Raw genomic sequence first — 12812 nt, 5'->3', positions numbered from 1 at the left:
TGTGTAATGCGTTATCAGAAGACGACAATTCTTCTTCCACTTTAATTACATTACTTACCGATTCCTCATTACTTATTACGTCATTTTCCGTAGCACAACTTTCGAGTTTGCATAGCTTTTCGTAAGCAGTTTGTACATGTTGATTTTCGTATTGGGATAAAACCAGAATGCAAATACATTCGAACCACACAGTAACATCATTAAGTGTTGTTAACATAATACATTTTGCAAATAAATTTTTTAAAATTTTTTCTATATGATCATTATTAACAATTTTTTTCAAATCTTTAGAAACCATTTTCATAAAATGGGCACAACATAAATGTAACAAAACGAAAGATGAACCCACACCTTTCTCGTCATCGTGTTGAGTCAATTTATTGTAACATTCGCTCAGATAATGTTGCAAACTCATATCATTAAATGCTCGGGTCACAGCATGCATACTAGCGAAACTAAAATCTGTGACTACGGCACCAAATAACGGCCATTTCCGCAAAGTTAAGCAAAAACATTTAAAATCATACAAAAATTTAAAAATTGCATTTGTGAAATGCCTTGAAGAAATCATATCCAAGACAGAAATTATTCTATTTGTTTCTGCTATGTGAACAACCCCGGAGTATAAATATATACGCTTGCAATTTTTCAATACTTTTGGGGCTCGCACTATGCTGCCTGTAGCATCAAAGTACAGAATTGGTAATTCATCCCCAATTACTTGTTTTTCGCAAAGACTAATTTGTTCTTTGCTAAATAATTTAATTGAAAAAGGAGAAGAAACTTCTTGAACGTATTCAGGATGATCACGCTGCATAAGAAACATATCAATTAGGTCATCATTATTTCTGTCAAAAGAAGCAAGAGCTTCTGATCTAATTTTTCGAAATGTTGCGTCAGATTTAATATTTTCGAGATTTTTACTTGTGTTTACAAAGTCGGCATCAGCTTTCAGAAGTATACTTTTTTGACATCAGAAGGTTTCCTACTCAGTAACTTTTGTTGCATAGCAGATCTCTCTTCCCTTGACGTAGCCGATAAGGACTCTGATACTGCCACTGATTATGGCAAAAATCTTTTGAGGTACTATAAACGGTAACTTTCCGCAATTTATCAATATGAATGACAAATGCTTTGCAATTATTAAATTTATTATGCCGACATACCCCAAATAATGTTAAACTACCGTCTAAACATTGTTTTTTGCTTTTAAATGCAATAAGGCAAGTATTATTCACAGATTGAGACATTTTCTTTCTTAAATAAAATGGGTAATTTTTGGAATCTAGTTTGTTGTTTTTACATATTAAATTCCATTCGTTAACAGGAATTATAAAACTTCCTTCAAAATCCTACTTTTTGTAATTTTGCTAAATGTTCCTCTAAGTTCTCTGAATAAATAATAATATCATCTAGATAAATTAGTATGTCCTTCCATTTTAGGTCCCTAAATATTCTATCTGCCAGTTGTTGGAAGGTTGCTGGTGCATTGCATAGACCAAAGCTTAACACGTTGAATTCGTATGATCCATGTCCCTGTGCCGTGAAAGCGGTGTATTGTTTGGATGACTCTTCTATAGGTATCTGCCAGTAACCTGAGAACATGTCCAAAGTTGTAAAGTACTTGGCATTTCCCATGTATGTGAGAATGTCATCGATTTGTGGTATCGGGTAACATGATTTTTTGGTGACTGGGTTTATAGTTCTTTTGTAATCCACGCAGAACCTCGTGGTACCATCTTTTTTTTTCACCAGTACAACGGGGCTCGCCCATGGCGAGTGGCATGGTCTTATTACTCCGCAATCGAGCATTTCTTTTATTTGTGTGTCAATGATTTCTCGCTCGGATTGTGATACTCTATAAGGGCGGCATTTTACTGGTTTATCTTCTGTCACTTCTATTTTGTGCTCTATAAGTTGTGTTTTGCCCATATATTTTGGTGACTTGCAAAACACATCCTCATATTCAACTAGTAGACTCTCTAGTTCCCTTTTGAACTGCTTATCCCTAATGTGGTCCAGTTTGTGGTCTTCTAATGTCACCACTTCTTCGTCTATTCTCTGTGTTGTAAAGAGTGCTGTGGTGCTCAAACCACTGGGCTCTTCTAGCCGTGCCACCGTTGTGTCTTTGTAAATAACCCTTCTAGTTGGCCCTATGTTCTCGAGGGTCAATGATATAGAGTTTTCGGCTCTTTCTAGGTTGCATAGTAGGTTGTTGCCTACTAGCCATCCCTCGTTTTGTACTAATAACATCTCTGTAGATAGGGGTATTTTTGGTTCAGTTTTGATGGATTTTTTCTCTCCTGGCTTCAGAGTGTAATCTTCCTTTGCCTTCAACTTAATTATCAAGCGGTCATCGTTTCCTATGTAGTTCGGCAGGGTGTTCCAGGAGCTGGTTTCTTGTGTCTTGGTCTTTCTTGGTCGGGGTTCTCTATTTTTTGAAACCAGCACCGTCACACTCGTTTCCTTGAAAGTCTCATACAGCAAGTCTTTAAGCTTCTCCCAATCTGACTCGCTGTTTGCGTTTGCGGATGTCAATCTAGGTATAGCCACCTTACTTATTTTATTTCGTATTGCCCAATCTTTCAATTTCCTACAGCAATGTTGGAGCGTATGAGTAGGGATATATTCGCTCCCCTCTTCTTTTAATATCATCTGTAGGGTATGTCTGTTTTTCTTAAACAAACTGACCACGCTCCCTATGGGTAGTTCTTCTGTGCTGTGATCCGCCAAATGGTCCCTGATGGCTTTTCCCACTCCTCTATCTCTACTGGGAGCCGAAGAGACTGCAACGGCCCATGCAGTGCTGCTCGGAAGACTGAAGATGGACCCAGGTATTTCTTGGATCACTTCTCTCCAGCTTCTTGTTTTGCATGGTTTTTTGGATGCAGAATTTCGCTTTCCCCCGAGCGTTAACACCAAATCCTGATCTAGGGTGAGTGTATTAGATATTAAGCAAATTGCTGCCTGCATTTCTCTTAAGAACTCCATGCCCAAAATAAGGGGTTGTGGTGTATTCTCCAATATCGTTGCTTTAATTTCTAATTTTTTATTGTAATTGCCTCTGAGCTCCAGTGATGCCAATGTGTCGCCTAGACTTCTTACTTTCTGACCGCCAGCTGTCACAAGCAACGTGGGTGGGTCTCTGATCCTATGTTTTTTGTTGACCAGGATATGGCTTATCACATTTAGTTCCGCACCTGTGTCAATGATCGCCGGTACGTAATAATCGTTCACAACAGCATTTATGTATAGTATCTTATGGTACGTTGGGCCCCGAGTGGAGAGGGTGACGGGGCTTAGTTTTGCCACCCCCTGGAGTTTGGGTGCTGCTGTCTACTTCTACACACAGCAGCAAAGTGGCCTATTTTACCGCAGTTGTAGCACCTGAGCCTGTTGTCATATGTCCTCGTGGATTGGTACTGTCTTTCTGGATTACTGGCATGGTTTGTGCCATAGTCTCTCCTGAGCGGTGGCGGGGTTCTGTAAGGGCGGGGATTGCCAAAAGGTGACTGTCTTTGTTCTACTGGTCCAGCGGCCTGTTCTTCTATTTGATGCTGCGGTCTAAAAGTGAGCGGTGTCGAGAACTTTTCAGTAGCGTTATCTATTGTGATGCAAAGTTTTTTGACTTCGTCCAAGTTCCTAGGTGGGTTATTAGGAAAATTTGTGAGCCAGTAGTATTTAGCTCTTGGTATATCTTTTAGCCCACTCTGGAAAATATCTACGAATTCGTCGAGATCCACGTTTTCTTTGTATTCTTCGTATAGGACCCTTAGATCATAGAAATAATTCTTTGTCTGTTCCAGGTCCCTTTGCTTCCTTTGCCTTAACTTTGCAAGCAAATGGCGACTGTTGATACCGTCGCTAAACTCAGTCTTGAATGCTTGACAAATGTGTTGCCAGTTGCTGTCAGGGTTTGCTGCTTTATATTCTCTATACCAAATGTTTGCGGCGCCCTGCAGGTACGAGTGAAAGTATAGTATTTTTAACGCATCGTTCCAGCTATTGGCCACTGCCGTTCGCTCGTATGTGCCGATAAACTGAGGGGCTGAATCACTGCCCGGGTTGAACGTTGGTGGGCTGATGAATTGAGGTAGTGCGGGTGTTTTTTCCCCTGCCTCAACCGCCGAAATGGTAATGTCCGCCATTTCTCTTGACCCCTTCTTGCCTTCTAATGCTTTATCTCCTTTCTCAGGGTGTACTTGTGCTCCTGTCTCTATCACTGTATTTTCCAGATCGTTTTCTGGTTCTTGTGGCTGCTCAGTGTCTTCCCTTCTTGTATTTACAAGCGTAAGGGTTAGGTAATCTGTTTCTTGCATCCAAGGGTCTCCTACGCTTGAACTCCTGTGCCTTGGTTGAAAGGGGCTGCTAGGATTTGCTGATCTCAAGTTGTACGCTTTTCTCATTCCTGTTAGGGCGTACGGCTTGGTTTGGCCACAGATATGGAGATCAGTAGCCCCGGGATTCAACAAGGCACCTCCACCATGTCACGTTTTGGGGGTAGCGCAGGAAGAGAAACAACAAACGTAGCTCAAGTATGTCTCCTTTATTTTTATACTGAAGATGATGCCTAACTAAACCTTACCCCCAGATTAAGAGGGCCGCTAGTACCGCTACAGGCGGGACGCCCATGGAACACTCTCTACGAGGGGGTGCGTGGGGGTGTGTGTGTGTGTGAGTGTGCGTAAGGCCTTCTGATGTGCCGCCAAGCGGAACCCGCTCGATACGAGCAGGGAACCCCTATGTCCGACAAGCCCGAAGGATTTACTTTAGGCACAGCAAGCCCCCCTTGAAGTGTCGCCAAGCGAAACCCGCTCGATACAAGCAGGGAGCCCCTATGACCGACACGCCCTAAAGGACTTACTTTAGGTACTGAAAGGGTCAAGAGTCCCGACGGTCACCACTGGGTTGCGTAAGGACTCTAGTCTGTTCAGCCTGGATTTCCAAGAAGGTATCGAGCCGTCCGGGCACTAGGAAGTTCGGACTGATGCTCGATAGACCGACCCAGAGACCAGTAATCTTCGATGGCTTGAGACGCTGATTAAATACTCATCTCATGACCCCAATTTGCCGGTCTCGCTGATTCGGCAGTGTACTGGGGGAGACCGGGGCCAGACTAGATAACGGAACATGGTGTAACTTATGTTATTCGTGACAATATGATATATAATAGATTTAAGTGTTTAATAGAAAACTCAGTGTTTGATTCCATCCTTGAAACTGAGATCCCAGCGCGACGTTTAACGTCGTGAGTCAGTTTAATTGATGAACCCAGAAGGGCTCATCAATTAAACGTGACATTTGGTGGAGGTGCCGGTCTGTTTTGAGATGGATGAAAAACAATAGTTGAGTTTTTTATTTTTATTTTTTTGGGGTATGATACCGATTGAGGAAAATAATGTGTGGGCTATAAAAGACATTTTAGGCATTATTATCTTTTGGCTAGGGATAGTAACGTTGATTTATTTAGTGATATTTTGGGGATTACCTTGGCTATTGAAGCGCTCATTTGATAAAATTTTGGTTTAATATGGGTGGTACATCTTCAAAAGAGGAAGAAATTATTATCTCTCAAGAAGAAAACAGTGGAGGATTATCAAATAAAAAAGAAACCAAGAAAAGCCAACAATATATGCTTAGTATCCGTATTCATTATGTTCAGTTTTCAAAGTCCCTACGGCATGCAAGGACAAGTGATTGGTACCAAAATGTACCTACTAATAGTCACTATTAAAAGCCAGAAAGACAATGTGGGAGGGAGGACAGTATGTCCAGAAGCCAAGAAAAACCATCAAAATATATGCTTAGTATCCGTATTCATTATGTTCAATTTTCAAAGTCCCTACGGCATGCAAGGACAAGTGTTTGATACCAAAATGTACCTACTAATAGTCACTATTGAAGGCCAGAAAGACAATGTGGGAGGCGGGACAGATTGTCCAGAAACCAAGAAAACCATCAAAATATACTTAGTATTCGTATTCATTATGTTCAATTTTCAAAGTCCCTACGGCATGCAAGGACAAGTGATTGGTACCAAAATGTACCTACTAATAGTCACTATTAAAAGCCAGAAAGACAATGTGGGAGGCGGGACAGTTTGTCCAGAAACCAAGAAAAACCAACAATATATGCTTAGTATTCGTATTCATTATGTTCAATTTTCAAAGTCCCTACGGCATACAAGGACAAGTGATTGGTACCAAAATGTACCTACTAATAGTCACTATTATAGGCCAGAAAGACAATGTGGGAGGCGGGAGAGTTTGTCCAGAAACCAAGAAAAACCAACAATATATGCTTAGTATCCGTATTCATTATGTTCAATTTTCAAAGTCCCTACGGCATGCAAAGACAAGTGATTGGTACCAAAATGTACCTACTAATAGTCACTATTATAGGCTAGAAAGACAATGTGGGAGGCGGGACAGTTTGTCCAGAAACCAACAAAAACCAACCATATATGCTTAGTATTCGTATTCATTATGTTGAATTTTCAAAGTCCCTACGGTATGCAAGGACAAGTGATTGGTACCGAAATGTACCTACTAATAGTCACTATTATAGGCCAGAAAGACAATGTGGGAGGCGGGACAGATTGTCCAGAAACCAAGAAAAACCAACAATATATGCTTAGTATCCGTATTCATTGTTATGTTTTAATAAATCCATACTATCATTTGTTAAACAATGATGAGGGCAGCTTTCTGGAGGCTTTGGCACTCGCGATTTATTATAATTTAGAAAATGGTTTACTATTTAATTAATTTACGAACCCGGTGCGGGTTGCAGAATTCGGGACGACTACATTTTGTGGTGCGAGCCGAGTCTTCTGGCTGGGCTCTACCGTCTGAGGCAGAGTCTTCGACTGTCTCTGATCGTCTCTCGTTCATAACGCATGTCGAGCTTAATTTATACCCGATTGACTGGCTGACGTAGTTTGTTATTCCTCGTCGCCTGCATCGCAACAGTAGCGGGGATTTGTCATCGCTAAAAATAGAGATGATGCACTATGGGCATTCTGACTGTAACTTTGCCTCACGCATTTTATTATTTTGCCATCTCCGAATATCTGATTTAATTTAATGAATTTATACTTTTTGAATAATAAGTCCATCTTTTAAATAAATGGATTTCCCATTCGTGACAATATTTTGGAACCAATAAGTGACAATGAAAGATTTGTTTGCACGAATCAGACAAATATTGAACTTTTAGGCTCATTTCAATGTAAGGTTCATATTCAAACTTTGAATTTATGTGTACAGCTTTATGTAATTCCTGATTATGCTATGAATCATTCTTGTCTAATAGGCAGAGATGTATTATGTCACGACAATGTCAAGTTTACTGTTGAGGGAAGCAATGTTTGTATTCAGCAAGTTAATGATAATAATTTAGAATGTGATTTAGATTTAGAGATTGACAATTTTGATAAACAAATTATGATGATAGATGTGATTGATACTAATGATAATTTTCCAGATTTGGATGTCTACGAAGGGCTAAATCCAATGGACAGATCTAAATTTGAATCAGATTTTCAAATCACAATCCATTTCCACACAAAGAGAGACAGGAGGTAGGTGAAATAATACAAGATTTATGTTAGAGGAAAATTATCCGAAAGAGCAATTCACAGTACAGTTCTCCTATAGTTCTTGTTAAGAATAAGTCTGGAAAGACTAGAATGTGTGTTGATTTCAGAGATTTAAACAAGATTAACCGTCGAGATAATTTTCCACTCCCGTTGATTGATGACCAAATTGAATTGTTGCGAAACAAAAAGTTTTTTACTAAGCTAAACACCACACGTCCACAAGTTCAAAAAAAAGGCAACTACACGTGGTGTTCCCAGGCGGTCACCCATCCAAGTACTAACCACGCCCTACGCTACTTGACTGCGGTGATCGGACGGGAACCGGTATATCCAGCGTGGTATGGCAGTTGCCTATAAAATTATCAATAACCGAGTAATAAAAACCACCAAAAGTGTAGGAGAAATGCAAATGTCATTTTCATGGTTGAAATGAATGGCTAAATTATCTCAGAGCTGTAGTTAGTTTCTAAAAAGATGATATAACCGACTTTAAAAAAAGCATAAATTTCATATCATTTTCGTTCACAAGTGCAAAAAAAAAGCAACAACACGTGGTGTTCCCAGGCGGTCACCCATCCAAGTACTAACCACGCCCTACGCTGCTTGACTGCGGTGATCGGACGGGAACCGGTATATCCAGCGTGGTATGGCAGTTGTCTAAAAAGTTATCAATAACCGAGTAATAAAAACCACCAAAAGTGTAGGAGAAATGCAAATGTCATTTTCATTCACAAGTGTAAAAAAGGCAACTACACGTGGTGTTCCCAGGCGGTCACCCATCCAAGTACTAACCACGCCCTACGCTGCTTGACTGCGGTGATCGGACGGGAACCAACAACAATAAATACAAATACATATATTTCAAAATTACAACAAATTATTACACTATGGATGTAAATACATAAAATGAATGTTGTTACAACTGTTACGCCGAGCGCACTAAGAAGCAACTTCAACATCGTGATAAATCACGGTGGTCGATGTTTTGACCAAGAAATACATCCAGGGAGTGCGAATACAGACGCATCAGTGGGTCTGCCACCTGGGTTTCAACCCTTATGCAGACATTTGAGGAATAAGATATCGCTAGCGCGAGAGATAAGAGTTAGTAAAATTGCGTATGTATATTAATTTTGATTGCTGGAAAAATAAAATTCAAAAACCAGCTCAAAAATTGTGTATGTTTAGATACGTGTGAAATAAATAAGTAGAAATTTATATTGTTAATAGTGAGTAAACTGGTTGTCATTGCGATAAAAAGATAAACAAATTTAGAAATTGAAGAATACCAATTTCAAACTTTGCAACCTGCCACCGCATTCGAGCGCTGTAAATATTTATGTCCATATCTAGGACGTTTATCGTACCCTTTTTTTTTGGGAATCGCTAGGAATTCCCCTTTTTTAAGGTCGTTCACCATAAACAGCAAGCACCTGAACCAAACAATGACAGTTTTGCGGTATAAAATTATTCTGATTGTTCACCTTTGTGACCTAATTATGGAGGATGCCACCGCTCAAAAAATAACGGAAGCCTTTTATAAGGTGGGCCGTGTTTGATAGGTTTTGCGGGGTCGAATCTTACTCGGGTTAAATTTTTTGTCAGATGAGATGCGGATATTTTTGATCTATAAAATTTTTCAGATAAGTCATCTATATATTATGAAATATACTCTATACCGGTAAAATCGTGTAGATCTTGAATTTTTGTGTATTTTGAAGCTGACAGTACACCTCGGAGAATTCTGTTCTGAAAAACCTGGAGCCGCTTTCTTTGGGTGTCAGATATAGAGCACCATATAGGAGCCCCATAAGTGAGGGCAGGTCTAATTATACACTTATATATTAATAGCTTATTATAGGGACTTAGTGGAGATTTTGCACAAGTAAGGGGATATAATTTTTGTTGGGCGGAGAAAGTGCGGCTCAAGGTGTAAGATATGTGTTTATGGAATGACAGACGATCATCTAACATTATACCCAAATATTTTGCAGCTGTTTTTTGATGGATTGCGGCCCCATTCACAATTAGGGGATTTATGATTTTTGTTAGGTTCGATGTTGTTGAACAAGTAAAATTCACGAGTACTGGTTAAGGTGTTTAATGACTACGTTCTTAAACTAAAAATCTATGATGAGATGTGGTTGAGAGTCGGAATGGTAATTGAATGCTACAGTAATGCTTGCGGCCTAAGACTTAAACTAGTAAGCGAAAAAGAATTGCGATTAAAGAGAGAGATGGAATGAAGTGGGTCTAGAGCTGACTAAGTATAAATGTAATAAAATATAGGAATAAGCGTGGGAATATAACATCCCTCCCTCCTTAAGATTAATCAATAAGATAAGAACAAGATATCGTAATTGATTAATTCAAGAAGAACAAAATATAAATTTACAATAAAATTAAGAATATGAATAACATCTAAAAATAATGATTTAAAATAATAACATAAAATAACATAAAGTAGATAAATAAGATAGATAGGTAACTTAAACAACTAAAAATAGTGATTAAAAATAACAATACCACAAATAAAGAATATAGGTAAGTTTAACTAGATAAATAGTTAATTGTCTCTGATCGAGGTGGATTTTCGCGATTTAACGACGAAAGGATTTTTGTAGTCTTGAGGGTTTGTACTCCTGACGACTGGTACTCTGGTCGAGGTTGAAGTCATGGTAGTCACTGGGAGGCTGGAGTTTAAGGGTAGTAGCTTAGTGGGTCCTCTGTCTCGTCTAAACTGTTGCAACACTTCTTCTGGTGCATTTGAATGTATAAAAATGTTACTATTGGAGATAGAGGAATTGTGGCTATGAGACGTCAACTGGTGGATCACTTTCTTTTCAGGCAGGAATCTTCCAATAATCGGTATCCATTTACAACTGCAGCAATACTTGCAACAGCAACAGCATATGCCGACAGCAATGACGATTATTATAGAGCCAGAAATGACTAAGTTCCACAAGGTATGATGTTCTCCAAAAAATGGTTTGTTGATTTCACTTTAGAGGGTTTCTTCAAACATTTCCAATTTATGTTTGGCATGCCTCAATTCATCAAGATTGATGTTATTTAATTGGAGTGGTTCCATGGTCACTTTCTTTAAATCTTCTCTATCCTTAATACAACAGTCATCTTGATTGATGTTTACATTGGGGATGAAGTTAGTGAAATTACTAGTTCGGTTAGACGTTGATTGAAGAACAGATGATAAAGTAAAACACTTGCATCCTGTGTCGAGTTTTAGAATTCCCGTTTTACTAAGGGTAAATTCCAAAAGAACTTCCGAGTTTGGCTCACAAGAGAGGGTTGCACTGACAGGATCGGTAGTGATGAATAACCATTCATTTTCTGTTAGCTTGTGATAAGCCTCCAAATGAGCATTGATGGTTTTTGTAATACAATCCACGGGAATTGTACTGGATTGGCTTATTTTGAGCTGGACCTCGCACACTGGTTTTTGCGAAGTTAGATATGTAGTTGTATCCTCGCAGAGTTTGGTAGTATCGTCCAGGATTTTGCAGTTAGACAAGTCTTTCAATAAAGCAAATCTTGTTTTGGTAGTGCTTATCATTAAGAAACGACTTGAGGGATCAATAAATGAATAAGTGTAGGTGAAGATGTCAAAAACTGGAAGAGGAATCATGTTGTACAAGTTGTACGTCTGATCAGAAGTTATGGGAATTTTGATCGCAAATATTAAAATGTCGTTATTGTAAATTACGTGTAATTTACAAATTGAGAAATATTTGTATACATTATCATAATTGGTCAATGAAATTGGACAGTTAATATCATTATTTAGTTTTATTTTAAAAATTTCATCTCTTAATTGGATGGATGATTCCTTGCTTAGCAAAAAGAATTGATGAAATCAAAATGTCATATTCTTCATTTAATTCGACAATTAATTGCGACAATAAATTAATGTGTTCAGTTATTAGTCTGATGTGCAAAAACTCATTGATCTTGTTAGTCACTTTTGTAGAAAATTCATTGAATTTTTCAAAATTTTTATTTACTTTTTCTTCATTCACTTTTAATGAAATGACAGAATTATTATAGTTTTCAATTGCTGAAGACATTATTCTTATTTGTTGTTGCATCAAAATTTGCGTCTCCCTATTTTTGTTTGTTAAAGCATCAATTGCTTCACTATAATATTCTGCATCGTCCGCATCTGGAGTTCCAAATAACCATTTAAATGCAGTTGAGACTCCGTTAATTAATCCGCGGCGTTTTCGTCTATTATCCAAAGAATGACCAACTAAATGAATAATAGTATCAAGTTTCCTTTGTAATGTTTTGATTTGATACTCAAACTTTGTAATAGAATCAGAACAGTGAAATGTATGAGTGTATAGGTTATTGTTTTCGATATCCGAAGAAAAACATATAGTTTTAGATTTTACATTCACATTTTCGATTAATTTTAATTTATTTATGTAAAAGGTTATGTTTCGTAAACAAAGAAGATTAAATGAATCGACTTGTAACTTAAGCTTCCCTAAGTTTTGATAAAAGACTCCGGCTTGTTCGCTAATCGGAGTAATGTGATATGGCTGATGAGCACGCGTCGTCGTGTGGGCGATTATGGACCACGTTATCGTTATCAACCAGAGAAGTCGAATGACACCTGTTTTCATCTGAAATAAATGGTTTCAATAAGTCTTTGTGATAAGAGACTATTTTATTTTTTATTTTAACGGACACGGAATTATTGGCATTGACTTTCATTATTTTATATGGACCTTTGTAATTCGGGGATAATTTTTTACTCATTCCTGGTTTTGAAGATTTATCAAGTACATACACTTCGTCTCCTACGGAAAAGTCAAAATTATTTATTTTTTTATCGTAATTAGTCTTGGACTTTTCTTTAGATTTTTCAATGTTCTCTCGGGCAATTTGATATGATTTATTTAATTTCAATTGCAGCTGTTTATGATATGAGTCATACGTGTAAAAGAACTCAGGATTTTGCGTGACTTTATTGGGAATTAGAGCTTTGTGTCCGAACACCAACTCGTAAGGTGTAAATTGAGTAGTTGTATGGATAAGTGTGTTGTACGAAAACATAGCTGTGTGGACAAATAAATCCCAATTGTCTTGAGTTTGATTAACAAAATGTTTTAGATAATCTTTTAAGGTAGAATGTGAACGTTCTAACGCTCCATTACTTTGAGGTCTATAAAGAGAGGTAGTGATATGT

The 12812-nt window shown here is 38.1% G+C and overlaps 2 long non-coding RNA genes and 2 other non-coding genes across 4 annotated transcripts in view; 1 reads left to right on the top strand and 3 right to left on the bottom strand.

The window, feature by feature from the left end:
- LOC145738452 (uncharacterized) overlaps nt 1-12812 on the bottom strand; it is a 165479-nt gene that overhangs the window by 72424 nt on the left and 80243 nt on the right. The gene's annotated exons all lie outside the window — the stretch shown is intronic.
- The window catches only part of LOC145738457 (uncharacterized), a 404307-nt gene that overhangs the window by 319646 nt on the left and 71849 nt on the right, over nt 1-12812 (top strand). The window lies entirely within an intron of this gene.
- On the bottom strand, nt 7834-7952 carry LOC145738539 (5S ribosomal RNA). Its single transcript, XR_014180794.1, has one exon. It is a non-coding gene; the product is annotated as a 5S ribosomal RNA (ribosomal RNA).
- On the bottom strand, nt 8140-8258 carry LOC145738547 (5S ribosomal RNA). The gene has a single exon (XR_014180802.1). It is a non-coding gene; the product is annotated as a 5S ribosomal RNA (ribosomal RNA).

This window comes from Ips typographus, linkage group LG15 (assembly GCF_016097725.1).
Source record: "Ips typographus isolate SLU linkage group LG15, UJ_Ityp_2.0, whole genome shotgun sequence".
Taxonomy (NCBI): domain Eukaryota; kingdom Metazoa; phylum Arthropoda; class Insecta; order Coleoptera; family Curculionidae; genus Ips; species Ips typographus.
The sequence above is the reverse complement of the archived record's forward strand: the minus strand, read 5'-3'. Positions and strand labels throughout refer to the sequence as shown.